The sequence below is a fragment of the Schistocerca americana genome, chromosome 1 (genome assembly GCF_021461395.2).
Source record: "Schistocerca americana isolate TAMUIC-IGC-003095 chromosome 1, iqSchAmer2.1, whole genome shotgun sequence".
Classification (NCBI taxonomy): Eukaryota; Metazoa; Arthropoda; class Insecta; order Orthoptera; family Acrididae; genus Schistocerca; species Schistocerca americana.
This window is the reverse complement of record NC_060119.1, coordinates 830,020,425-830,032,764: the sequence shown is the minus strand read 5'-3', so window position 1 is coordinate 830,032,764 and position 12,340 is coordinate 830,020,425. Positions and strand designations below refer to the sequence as shown.

The 12,340-nt window shown below is 41.6% G+C and overlaps 1 non-coding gene across 1 annotated transcript; it reads left to right on the top strand.

Moving 5' to 3' along the window:
- Nucleotides 1-12,043: 12,043 nt before the first annotated feature.
- Nucleotides 12,044-12,118, top strand: Trnas-cga. The gene has a single exon. It is a non-coding gene; the product is annotated as a tRNA-Ser (tRNA).
- The last annotated feature ends 222 nt before the right edge of the window (nt 12,119-12,340 follow it).

The following is a 12,340-nucleotide window of genomic DNA, read 5'->3' as shown; positions in this document are numbered from 1 at the left end:
GCCACAGGTGTACAATCGTACTCTCTTAAAATTTCTCACGACAAGTGAAATTAGATAAAACAGCTCGAGGGAACAAACCAAGATACATAAAACAGACTGAAAACAACATTAATTCCATCAGACGTAGCAGTCGCAGTGAACCTAGCCCACACAACAGACGGGGGCGCCCTTGCCCTAAACAGCTGTTTAGCAAACGATGGTGTGACAACACTCGCTACAGTACTAGTTTCTCACATAACAAACCTAGACGACAGTTACGCGGTTTCCCGTGCATAATTTGCAGGATATCTCTTCATCGATCTACGGCCTACATAGAACTCAAACGACCGCAGTACAGGAATATATTCGAGCTCTGATGCTTTTGTGCATAATACAACGTTGTCAATCAGCAACCGTCCACTCCATCCGTCAAGTGGAACTAGCAACTAAACTTCCAGGCCGATTGCGTACGATGCTAGAAGTGCGTGTACGAAAAACAGGACACGTAGTTGTGAAAATAACACCATTAAACAACTGGACTTTCCAAGACATGACATCATTTTGTTCCGAAGTACGCATGCGACCGTAAAGTGCATTGGTAAAAAACAGATGTAATGAATTCCTATACGTTGATAGGAACTTGGTCCACAGTCTTTGCTGAAAGTTGTCATTCCGTCTAGGCTGTACTAAAAATGTTTATTGTTTGTATACCACGATTGTAATTTCGACATCTTGTTATCATCAGACGTTCTGGAAGCAGCCAGTTCCAAAAAAGTTGTGCAGTCGTGATATATAAACAATAGAGATTTTTGGTACAGCCTAAACGGAATGACAACTTTCAGTAATTCTTATATACTTGTGTTAAGTCCTATGGCAAAAACTTGTTTAGATTCCGCTGCTTTTGTCAAGAAGAGCACTGGCGTAGTCATATAAAATAATTTTGGTTGTTTTGAATAGAAGGTTTTCACTGGCAACTTCCACTCCCAGCATTTCCTTCTCTGCGTTATCAGTGGTAGCAGAGCTGAATATCAACCACTTGCCAGACTTGAACATTCTCAGATATTCGTTGCCCTTATTTAGTGCAATAGTTGTGTTGAGGGTAATTTCGAGAAGACTGTCTAAAAGAATACTTCAAACCTAGCCAACAGAAAGTTTTTCAGGTATTTCAAATTCATTATCAAAGTGCTCAAAAAATATTAAAACTCTATTTTCAGTTATGAAAGAGGTACCAGTGCAGAACACAGTTTCTGAATAGATTACACTTTCCTTGCATGAGAAAGAAACAATTAGTGATCCACCAGAGTTGTGCTAAATATTTGTTAATTAGTTCTTGTCAATAATCGGCAAGTTAAATTGAGATTGGTAAAGGTAAATAGCAGCACCCTTGAAAAGTGGTGTTCCGGGAAGACTACATCACATGAAGCTACAACAAGCAAGGAAAGATGAAACTGAGTCAACCACACAACATTGAAGAAAAAAGACTGTCATGGCTAAGACGAAATTCCAAGTACGATTATGAAGATCACTGCACCATCGTGTTCAGTCCTCAGCTAAATGTGTCATTCATGATCTGTTTCCTGACGTATTGAAATATGCGTTTGTGGAACCACTCGAAAAAAAGGCTTATAGAGGCCATGCTGACAATTCCTGGACAGTTTCTTTACTACCGGCATTTTCAAACGTAGTTGAGAAAGTGGTGTGTGGGATGGTAGTGCCACATCTCACTTCATGTAGCTTGTCAGACTCACAGTTAGACTTTTTGAAAGGAGTATCCACTAAAATGCTATTTACTCTTTTGTGTGTAAGGCACTGGCGAGGCTAGACATTACATTAAGAACAGTAGGGTATTTTCTTTGAGTCAACAAAATTATTTGATGGTGAGGACCATTCCGTACTGTCGCACAAGTTGGAACATTATCGATTTAGGGAAAAACCTCAACAATGGCTTACTTCATATCTGAAAAGTATGAGGTAGAATGCTGTCCTATTGCGTCCGCAAACAGGGAAGATCTTCGAATCTGACTGGCGTCATTTACAGTCGGGGGTTCTCTTCTGGGCCCATCGTCTTTCTAAAGAGGCAAAGATTCAAATGGCCCTAAGCACTATTGGACTTAACATTTGAGATCATCATCCCCTAGAACTTAGAACTACTTAAACCTAACTAACCTAAGGACATCGTACACATCCATGTCCGAGGCAGCATTCGAACCTGCGACCGTAGCAGCAGCTCGGTTCCGGACTGAAGCGCCTAGAGCCGCTCGGCCACAGCGGCCGGCTTCTAAACATGCACTACCTGATAAAAACTGTCTATACACACTTATGTAATGAGGAACTGGCCACTAGTTGTCACGAAAGATGGCCCGCCAATACAAAAGGAGACGGGGAGTTTTGTGTTGTCAGTAAAGAAGCAGCATGGGTCGGTCGGCCTGGAGAGCTCAGTGACTTCAAACACGGACCAGACATCGGAAGTCATCCGAATAATAAATCCTTCAGGGTTATTAAAATCCTTAAAATGTTGCTGAAGTCGACTGTAGTTGATGTGACTGTGAAACTGAAACGCAAAGAAACAACCTCAACTAAACCAGGACCAATCGGACCTTATGTTCTGGCCGACAGGGACCGTCGAAAATTGAGGGGGATTGCTGTAAGAATAAACATGAAATCAGCGAAAGGAACCACCGTGTGTTTCAAAATGCTACTATCAGTCCAGCTAGAGCAATAACTGTGCGTACTGAGTTAAAAAAAAAAATTGGGTACAACGGGCAAGCAGCTGCTCATAAGCCACACATTTCTGCAATCTGTGCGAAGCAGCGCTTGAGGCGGCGTAAACAGTAACGCCATTGGACAGCAGATCACTGGAAACGAGTGATTTGGACTGTCGAATCGCGCCATGTCCTGCGGCAATACGATACAAGGGTTTGAGTTTGAGAAATGGCCAGAGAACGTTACCTGCCACCGTATGTAGTGCCAACATAACTACGGTGGAGATGGTGTTTCTGTATTGAGGTTTTTACTACAGTAAATTTGTGGCCTTCTTAATGCGCTTGGGAAAGCGCTAATATAGAACGATATGAACACATAGTACCGTCTACTATGTACAGTAGAGGACCAGTTCGAAGACGATAATTCTTCGTATCACTATGTCAACGCAGTATATCATAGCGCTAGAACGATATGAACACATAGTACCGTCTACTATGTACAGTCATGCACAAAAGTATCTGAACGACCTGAATTGCATTTCGCCTGATTCGCATGCAGCCCACATAACGCAGCTGTCTAGCAGGTCCTCTAATCGCTCCTCGGTACAGTCGTTTGACTATTGAAAATGGTTCCAACAAGTCACCACTAGAAAAAACTGCTCTGTAGCACAATAACTCAAGATGTAAAGTAATACCACGATACTACAAATATCAGGCAAAACCTTATCACAGATAAGACTGTCCCTAAGGCTTGTAAGCTCGCATTTATTACAATATATGACATTCATGAAATGTTACCACTCTCATTATTACGTCAGATAGGTAATGCACAGTAAGTTCGTCGTATCATGACTTCCTCTTCAAACTAACATACCGTACTTATTATTTAATACAAAATGACATTAAAAATTGAAGTTATCCACGAGAAGGTAGTTGAGAATGTGTATGAACTTCAAATGACACGACAAAACGTCTCGTTCTGCATATGGATTCAAACCCAGGTCATACAGACTAAGCAAAGATTTCGTGACTGATAGAAACTAATAGTCATTCCTGACTAGGCATACAGAGAGTGATATACCTCGATTTTAGACAGTATCAGTTAGCAAATATCAACTTTAAATTACCTAACGAAAACTTTATTAACGGACGCGAATTCCCACCCAGCATCTATTGCCCTGTTAACGAACTACGAGAGATGTTAAATACTGCTTATTCACAAGTAACTTACTTGAAATGGCGTGAGGTAAAGCTTTGTGTTGGACAGGGATTCAAACCCAGAACGTAATCGGATTGTTATCCAAGCACAATCAACTGGGACATATCGGATTTTCTCGGCAGTAGCTAGATGATTTAACTGAAATGTCGAGACGAACATTAATTTTTTCCTTCCCAGAACTCCAACCCGGCACCTATCGCTGTTATATTCTACAGAAAAGGAACGTAAAATATGGGTTTGTTACACCAGCAGTGACATGTGAGCATGTTTGATCTAGAAATAATATGACGAAGAGTTCAGTGCTGACTGGTAATCGAACCCCACACATATCGTTGTTGACTACACTCAAAGAGACGTCAGCTACCGAAGTTTTCTCCACCAGCAGCTCGGAATAACATCCTTGAACTTGCAATGATCTCGCAAATAATTCTGTGTCTCACTGGGAGTAAAAAACGTCAGATGTCGTTAGTGTGGACAACGAATGAAAATACATTAAAAATCAAAATTATTAGACACCAGCAGATAGGTGTTCTCATGCTAGAGCTTGATAATACAAAATGAAAACTTCATTTCTGGACCAGGATTCGAACCCATTCACGCGCAATATCTGGAGATGTTGAGGAATCTGCAGTTTTGAAAAAACAACATATTGTAGTCGTCCTGTATTGTCACGAAGGGATCAAATTCCGCTTTAAAGGCGGTCTGAGTTGTATTCCCAGTTCAGAACAAATTTTATCGACGTACAGAAGCTCAAATAAAAGTTGGAATAAGAACCTGTGATCCTACATAGCGTTTGTTTCGTCACAAGAAATAAATAGCTAGTATAAGAAAGGTTTCTACTTGTCGCCACCCCTGACTTTATTGTGGTTCAACCTAACGTCTACTTGGTAGAGAAAGAATATCATATTTAATGTACATTTCAGACCACAACGCCATTATACCATCTTCATCTGGCGTAGCCAGAAGAGAATAGAATCTGTCTCTCCCTATGAAAATTCATCGGCAGAAGTTGGAATCGAACCCAGAATATGAACCCATCAGCAATCCAACAGACCACTAAACTCTCTTCTCTGTGACTCATTTTTCTATCGCAACACCGTTGCACCACACTCTTTGAGAATTCTGACACACAGGCTTCCTGTAGTGGTTTGCAGCATGTTCAGTACATTCATTTACTTGGTTGACCAAATCACCATGAACTAGCTGCCTCATCTACCCAGTGCATTCATTCGACTCTATTTTGTAATCACCGAAATAAAATTACGTAACTGACACCTACACAGAACTGCCAACAGTGTAGCATGCAGAAATTTAAACAGAAAGTGTTCCTTTCCACTTGGGCTACTCTATTGTTCTATCTGTTTGTTGAAAATGTCGTCCAGTGCAAAAGAAAAGCTGTAATTGTCTGTCTCTCAGAAGTCTAGATCCAGCCATATGCATTATCTCACAGCACTGCGGAATGTGGAAGTTCTGAAGGAATTGTTCTTGCTTCTCATGGTGTGGCAGTTACATCTTAGCTACTAGCATAACGGTAAGCGTCACGTAATGTAAATGAGACGTCGCAAGTTCGAATATATTTACTGCTACATTTTTTAAAACGCAATTCTACTGTCTGCTGAAGTTATCAATCTAATGGAACTTCGAACGTAATTCTCTTCACTTCTCAACCCAAAATAGTCGCACGTGGAAAAAGGGCTAACTTCAGCGACATTTTGTTCTTCTCAGGTTTAATAGACGGCCAGGCAGCAGATGCATCTCTAAACTTTTGTATTATGTATGGGGAGAGAGTATCGTGCCAAAATACGTCAGAAAATTGTTTTCTACATTTCCTGTCGTGTAGTAGTGGTGGCATTTTATTTTTCTTCAAACCTTGTTTGACAGCTTTAACTCAGAACAAGTATTCTACATGCATGTGATCAATAAACTGCATGTGCATTGTCAGACTGCTACAGATAACATCAGAGTAATCGCATATATCGTTGTAGATTAATTTCTCTCTCATTTTTATTAATGTTTTAACAACACTAAAAGAAACCTTACGAAAATTGTGCACTGCATTATAAGAAACGAAATAAATTTACTCACGATAATCTTAGCCTGTTTTAATAGAACTGAGTATCTGTACACAAGCCTGCCTCTATTGGCACGAATTAGTAAAATGCTACACACTTAGATTTCGATTGGGTCTGTGTTTGATTGGTATTCTGTGTCATACTCAAGAGGTATGCATATATGACATTTCATAAAAAAAGTTATGTATTCCTAGAAATCCAAAATTTGCTCGTCAGCAGCGGAAAGAGGCGTTACCAGTTGTGCAGCATTGTAAGTTTTTCACCATTGCACTATGAGCCGAAAGTATTTTCTTGCCCGCATCTCGTGGTCGTGCGGTAGCGTTCTCGCTTCCCACGCCCGGGTTCCCGGGTTCGATTCCCGGCGGGGTCGGGGATTTTCTCTGCCTCGTGATGGCTGGGTGTTGTGTGCTGTCCTTAGGTTAGTTAGGTTTAAGTAGTTCTAAGTTCTAGGGGACTTATGACCACAGCAGTTGAGTCCCATAGTGCTCAGAGCCATTTGGACCATTTAAAAAAAAAAAAAAAAAAAAAAGTATTTTCTTGCGATTTCCTTATCGATGTTTGATCTGACTGGTTGTAGCTCTTTCACAGAAAGGATAAAAACGTAACAGTCGGCGACATTGGCACTGCGAACCGTAACAGACGCTTTTTCACAGGTCAGCACGTTTCCACAGAGCTGGCGAAGAGGTCTTCATCCTGGGCTCCTCCTATGGGACCAATAGTGGCCAGAACTCGTAAATCGCTATTTAAAGGACGAGATTAGGAGCGATTTCCACGTCCAACGAGTTTCCTGAGCTAAAAACTGTAAATTTACAATCTTTTGTTACACCTTAATCGATAATAACTCAGGTTACTCGATGGAAACGACAGGAAAAATCAAGTGTACTTTGAGGCTTAATTCCGTGCACACCAGGAAGTAACTCGTCGATCACCGAGTTGCCAAGCATACCTTGGTTGTTGCCAAATCTCAGTTACAGTACCAGCAGGAAGAAGAACCGATGTGTTCCTACAACGGGCTGGGGAGTGACCGACCATAGCGGCTGCCACTGCCTGGAATACGTAATGCGTCTGATTCGCATTTCTGGTACTAGGTGTAGGGACTGGAGCGTAGTTACTAACAATACTCAGAACTGACTGCGAACTAAGCATCATAAATCGGTAACTCACACAGTTGCTTTTTATTGCTTTTGTAAGTGTACTCAAAACTAAGAAAATCATTCGCGGACGTTTTAGTGCCTGGCCGATAGTCGAGCACAACAAAAAAATAAAAAACTAATGTGTGTGTGTGTGTGTGTGTGCGCGCGCGTGTGTGTGTGTGTGTGTGTGTGAGAGAGAGAGAGAGAGAGAGGGAGAGAAATATAAAAAAGAATGAGAGAGAGAGTAAAAATTGGAGAGTCATGAATTACCGAAATTTTCGTCAATATCAGTAACCAAATCTAAACTTGAAAATAAAAGGCGACAGTTTTTGTAATAAACAGGGACTCCTATCAAGACCCTTTCGTCCCTGTTAAGTAACCACGATAGATGACTGATATACCTCCATTCAGAAGTATCAAAGTGAGCATGCATTTTAGGATGAAGCGTACGATGTGAAGTTCTGTGATTGAGATACGTTCCCAACACTTTATCTGATTGTTAAATAAGTCAAGTCAAATGTTACATTCGGGGTTTCTTACGAGCTGTTAGGTGTTTGAATACAAAATAAGGATAGAATTTTGATGCCTGAGCGACGATCGAACCGCACACCTACCGTCCTTCTTTATCATCCACGAATATAGCTTAAGTATCAATTGCTTACTCATCAACAGTAAGATGTGTGCGTGTTTGACCGGAAATAACGACACCTATTGTTATTGCCGGCAACACATGAACAGACTTTAAAAATGCACGTTAATTTTCACTATCAGGTCGGTGTGCACATGGTATTGCTTGAAATGAAATTATGAATAGTTTTGCACTGGATCAAGATTCGGACCCACATACTTACCTTTGGAGGAGACATAGAGAAGATTGCAGTCTTGGGAAAAGGAACGAAATCATTGAACTATACTGTTCCGAGAGATTCAGATTCTCGAAAGAGGAGTTACGAATTTGAATCAACGTCGCTAGTTCAATCAAGCAGAAGTAAAATAAGAGCCCTGTTCCTTTAAATGTATAGCATTTCATCAAATAACATAAAATTTTGTAATGTAAGTAGTCTGCATGACTTCAATTTATAATGTTATTTTGTATTAAATAATAAGTACGGTATGATACTTTGAAGAAGAAATCATGAATACGACGAACTTACTACGTGCATTACCAATCTGACGTAATAATGAGAGTGGTCATATTTCAGGAATGTCATTTATTGCAATAAATGTGAACTTATAAGCCTTAAGGACAGTCTTATCAGTGATACGGTGTTCCCTGATGTTTGTAGTATCGTGATATTACTCTACATCTTGAGTTATTGTGATATAGAGCAGTTTTTTCTAGGGGTGACTTATTGGAACCGTTTTCAATAGTCAAACGACTGTACCGAGGAGCGATTAGAGGACCTGCTAGACAGCTGCGTTATGTGGGCTGCATGCGAATCAGGCGAAATGCAATTCAGGTCGTTCAGATACTTTTGTGCATGACTGTACATATAGTCTGCGGCCGCGAGCTCGGCTCCAGTTCACCTTCGGTACTGGAGGGTGAAGCTTTGACAATGCCAGCCACTCGTGCTGGCAAAAGTCAGTAAAATCATTAGATAAACGTCGGCCGAAGAACCCGAGACAGAAGCCAATAGGCAGTTTGTCAACAAGTGGCCACGAAAGCCTTAACAATTTCAATAATTTCAGTTAAAACCTAAATTAGCCCCCGAAGGTCTTCGTGAATGGCAGATATTTTGATGATACAGTTTCATCTCCTTCAACTGTTAGAAGAAAGTGGGAGAAAGGAGGAATACCATTAAGCGTTGAGAGAAAAATTCTCACTGCTTCTGTACAAGAACAGCTCTGCACCGAAACTTGCTTGGAACGAAATGCAAAGCAGTGAGTTCAAAGAGCTTGTGAGGCAGTTGCTCAGATCTTAGCTTGGCGGCCATTTAAATCTCCTGCCAGAACGAAAGCACTATCATACCTTTGAGCCACGCGTTACTTCTTCATATCATAATTCCGAAGCACGCCTTTCAGCACAGTCAATAAAGCAGTAGCAGTTCCATCTCCGCTAACGTCGTGGAAACCAGGAAAATATCCAGAATGTCCCCGCTGGAGTCCACAACAATAAAGTGTTGTGACTTGTCTGAAGCATCTATTCCTAGTTCGCAATGCAGACGTAAAATAAGGTTCAATCCGAACCTGGATATTATATTCACATATCTCCTCGTTTATACATACAGTCAGTTCGTTCTGTATATAAATCCTCGATATAGCCCATTTTTTTCCAGAGTGGTTTCGTTCTGTATATAAATCCTCGATATAGCCCATTTTTTTCCAGAGTGGTTTCGGTTGTTCTTTCCTGTTTAGCACAAGTTTAAAAATGGCTCTGTCAGTTCCAGGGTCAGGCGGCCCTCCATAAACATTCGCATGGGACCAGCAGGGTAATGGTGGTTTCATCTCCTCTCTAGATGAACAGTGAGTGGAGGGTGTTGCTGGAGGGACACTAAAGAAAGGAATTCTGCACGAAGCCAAGTCTCAGATACTTGCCGCATTTGGGTTTGTATCGACTGTAGATGAAAATTATCAGCGTGGGCAGCTCTGACGTGTGGACAACAACCAATTGGAGCAGGTCCCATCTTTTCCTGTCGCACACACAGCAATTCAAGAGCGCGAGGAGAACATTCAGACGGTCGCAAGGAGTACAGACAGACTGCTTCTGAAGTCACTCTTGGTATGCTGCTGCTCTGTTGTTTCTGTTGAGTCATAGAGTTACATGCATGAGTGTATTAAGTAAAGCAAATTGTAGTCCAGCTGATAAGAGAGTTGTGAAGGTGAGTTACGGATCGTTGTGGCTACTGCATGGGGCAGTGATAAGTGAATAATGCGTACCTCAAGCAGCGTGCGCTGAAGTGAATATTGTGTCCCAAAGAAAGCTGGGATACTGCAGTTATTTAAAATCTGGATTTGTTCCATAGTCGGTGATTATAATGTTGATTCAGTACGGATCATTTTACTGAACCTGCGGGTCAGTCGTCTATTTTATGAGTTGGTATATTTTCTTGTATGAATGAATTCTTTATATAAGGAGAGTTTGACGAAGTTCGCCAAATAGCGTCAAAAGAAAACGAAAACCACAGCTACAAGCAAAGAACCTTTACTGGCCTTCATTGTAATCACCATTAGCTACAGCACACTTACGATATTAGTTTAAAGCTACTGGAAACTGTTAGCAAACATTACTTCTGGAATAGCTCCAAGCACATTTGTCACGCATTGTTGAAATTTCGCAAAATTATCTAGATAGATAAAAGAGACGAAAATTTAGTAGTCATAGGGGACCTGAATTCGATAGTAGGAATAGGAAGACAATGAAAAGCAGTAGGTTAAACTGGATTGAGGGTAAGGGATGAAAGAGGAAGCCGCCTGGTAGAATTTTGCACAAAGAACAACTTAATCATAACTAACACTGGTTCAAGAATCATGAAAGAAGGTTGTAAACGTGGAAGAGGCTTAGAGACACTGTAAGGTTTCAGGCAGATTATATAATGTAGATGAAGATGAAATGGAAGATATACTGCTTGAAGAGTTTGACATAATACTGAAAGATCTAAGTCTAAAAAAGGCCCCGGGAGTACACAACATTCCATTAGAACTACTGATAGCCTTGGGAGAGCTAGCCATGACCAAACTCTGCCATCTAGTGAGCAAGATATATGAGACAGGTGAAATACCCACACATTTCAAGAAGAATATAATAATTTTAATCCCAAAGAAAGCAGATTCAACAGATGTGAAAATTATCGAACTATCATTTTAATAAGTCATGGCTGCAAAATACAAACACGAACTCTCTACAGACTGTTAGAAAGCTGACCCCGAGGACGATCAGTTTAGATTCCGTAGAAATGTTGAAACACGCGAGGCAATACTGACTCAAGACTTACCTTAGAAGACAGATTAAGGAAAGGCAAACCTACGTTTCTAACATTTTGAGAGTCACAGAAAGCCTTTGATAACGTCGACTGGAATACTCTCTTTCAAATTATGAATGTGGCAGAGCTAAAATACAGGGAGCGAACGGCTATTTACAAATTGTACAGATTCCAGACTGCAGTTATAAGGGTCGAGGGACATGAAAGGGAAGCAGTGGTTGAGAAGGGAGTCAGACAGGTTTGTATACTATTGTGGGGGAACCGGTTTATAGTATTTCGTTACTTTAATTAGCTATAAATTATATTTCAGGTACATCAAAAAATATATAAAACTAGTTACCTACTTCTGTAAAGTTTGGAAGGTAGGAGACGAGGTACTGGAAGAAGTAAAGCTGTGAGTACCGGGCGTGAGTCGTGCTTCGGTAGCTCCGTTGGTAGAGCACTTGCCCGCGAAAGGCAAAGGTCCCGAGTTCGAGTCTCGGTCGGGCACACAGTTTTAATCTGCCAGGAAGTTTCATATCAGCGCACACTCCGCTGCAGAGTGAAAATCTCATTCTGGAAACATCCCCCAGGCTGTGGCTAAGCCATGTCTCCGCAATATCCTTTCTTTCAGGAGTGCTAGTTCTGCAAGGTTCGCAGGAGAGCTTCTGTAAAGTTTGGAAGGTAGGAGACGAGGTACTGGCAGAAGTAAAGCTGTGAGTAGCGGGCGTGAGTCGTGCTTCGGTAGCTCAGTTGGTAGAGCACTTGCCCGCGAAAGGCAAAGGTCCCGAGTTCGAGTTTCGGTCGGGCACACAGTTTTAATCTGCCAGGAAGTTTCATATCAGCGCACACTCCGCTGCATAGTGAAAATCTCATTCTGGAAACATCCCCCAGGCTGTGGCTAAGCCATGTCTCCGCAATATCCTTTCTTTCAGGAGTGCTAGTTCTGCAAGGTTCGCAGGAGAGCTTCTGTAAAGTTTGGAAGGTAGGAGACGAGGTACTGGCAGAAGTAAAGCTGTGAGTACCGGGCGTGAGTCGTGGTTCGGTAGCTCAGTTGGTAGAGCACTTGCCCGCGAAAGGCAAAGGTCCCGAGTTCGAGTCTCGGTCGGGCACACAGTTTTAATCTGCCAGGAAGTTTCATATCAGCGCACACTCCGCTGGAGAGTGAAAATCTCATTCTGGAAACATCCCCCAGGCTGTGGCTAAGCCATGTCTCCGCAATATCCTTTCTTTCAGGAGTGCTAGTTCTGTAAGGTTCGCAGGAGAGCTTCTGTAAAGTTTGGAAGGTAGGAGACGAGGTACTGGCAGAAGTAAAGCTGTGAGTACCGGGCGTGGG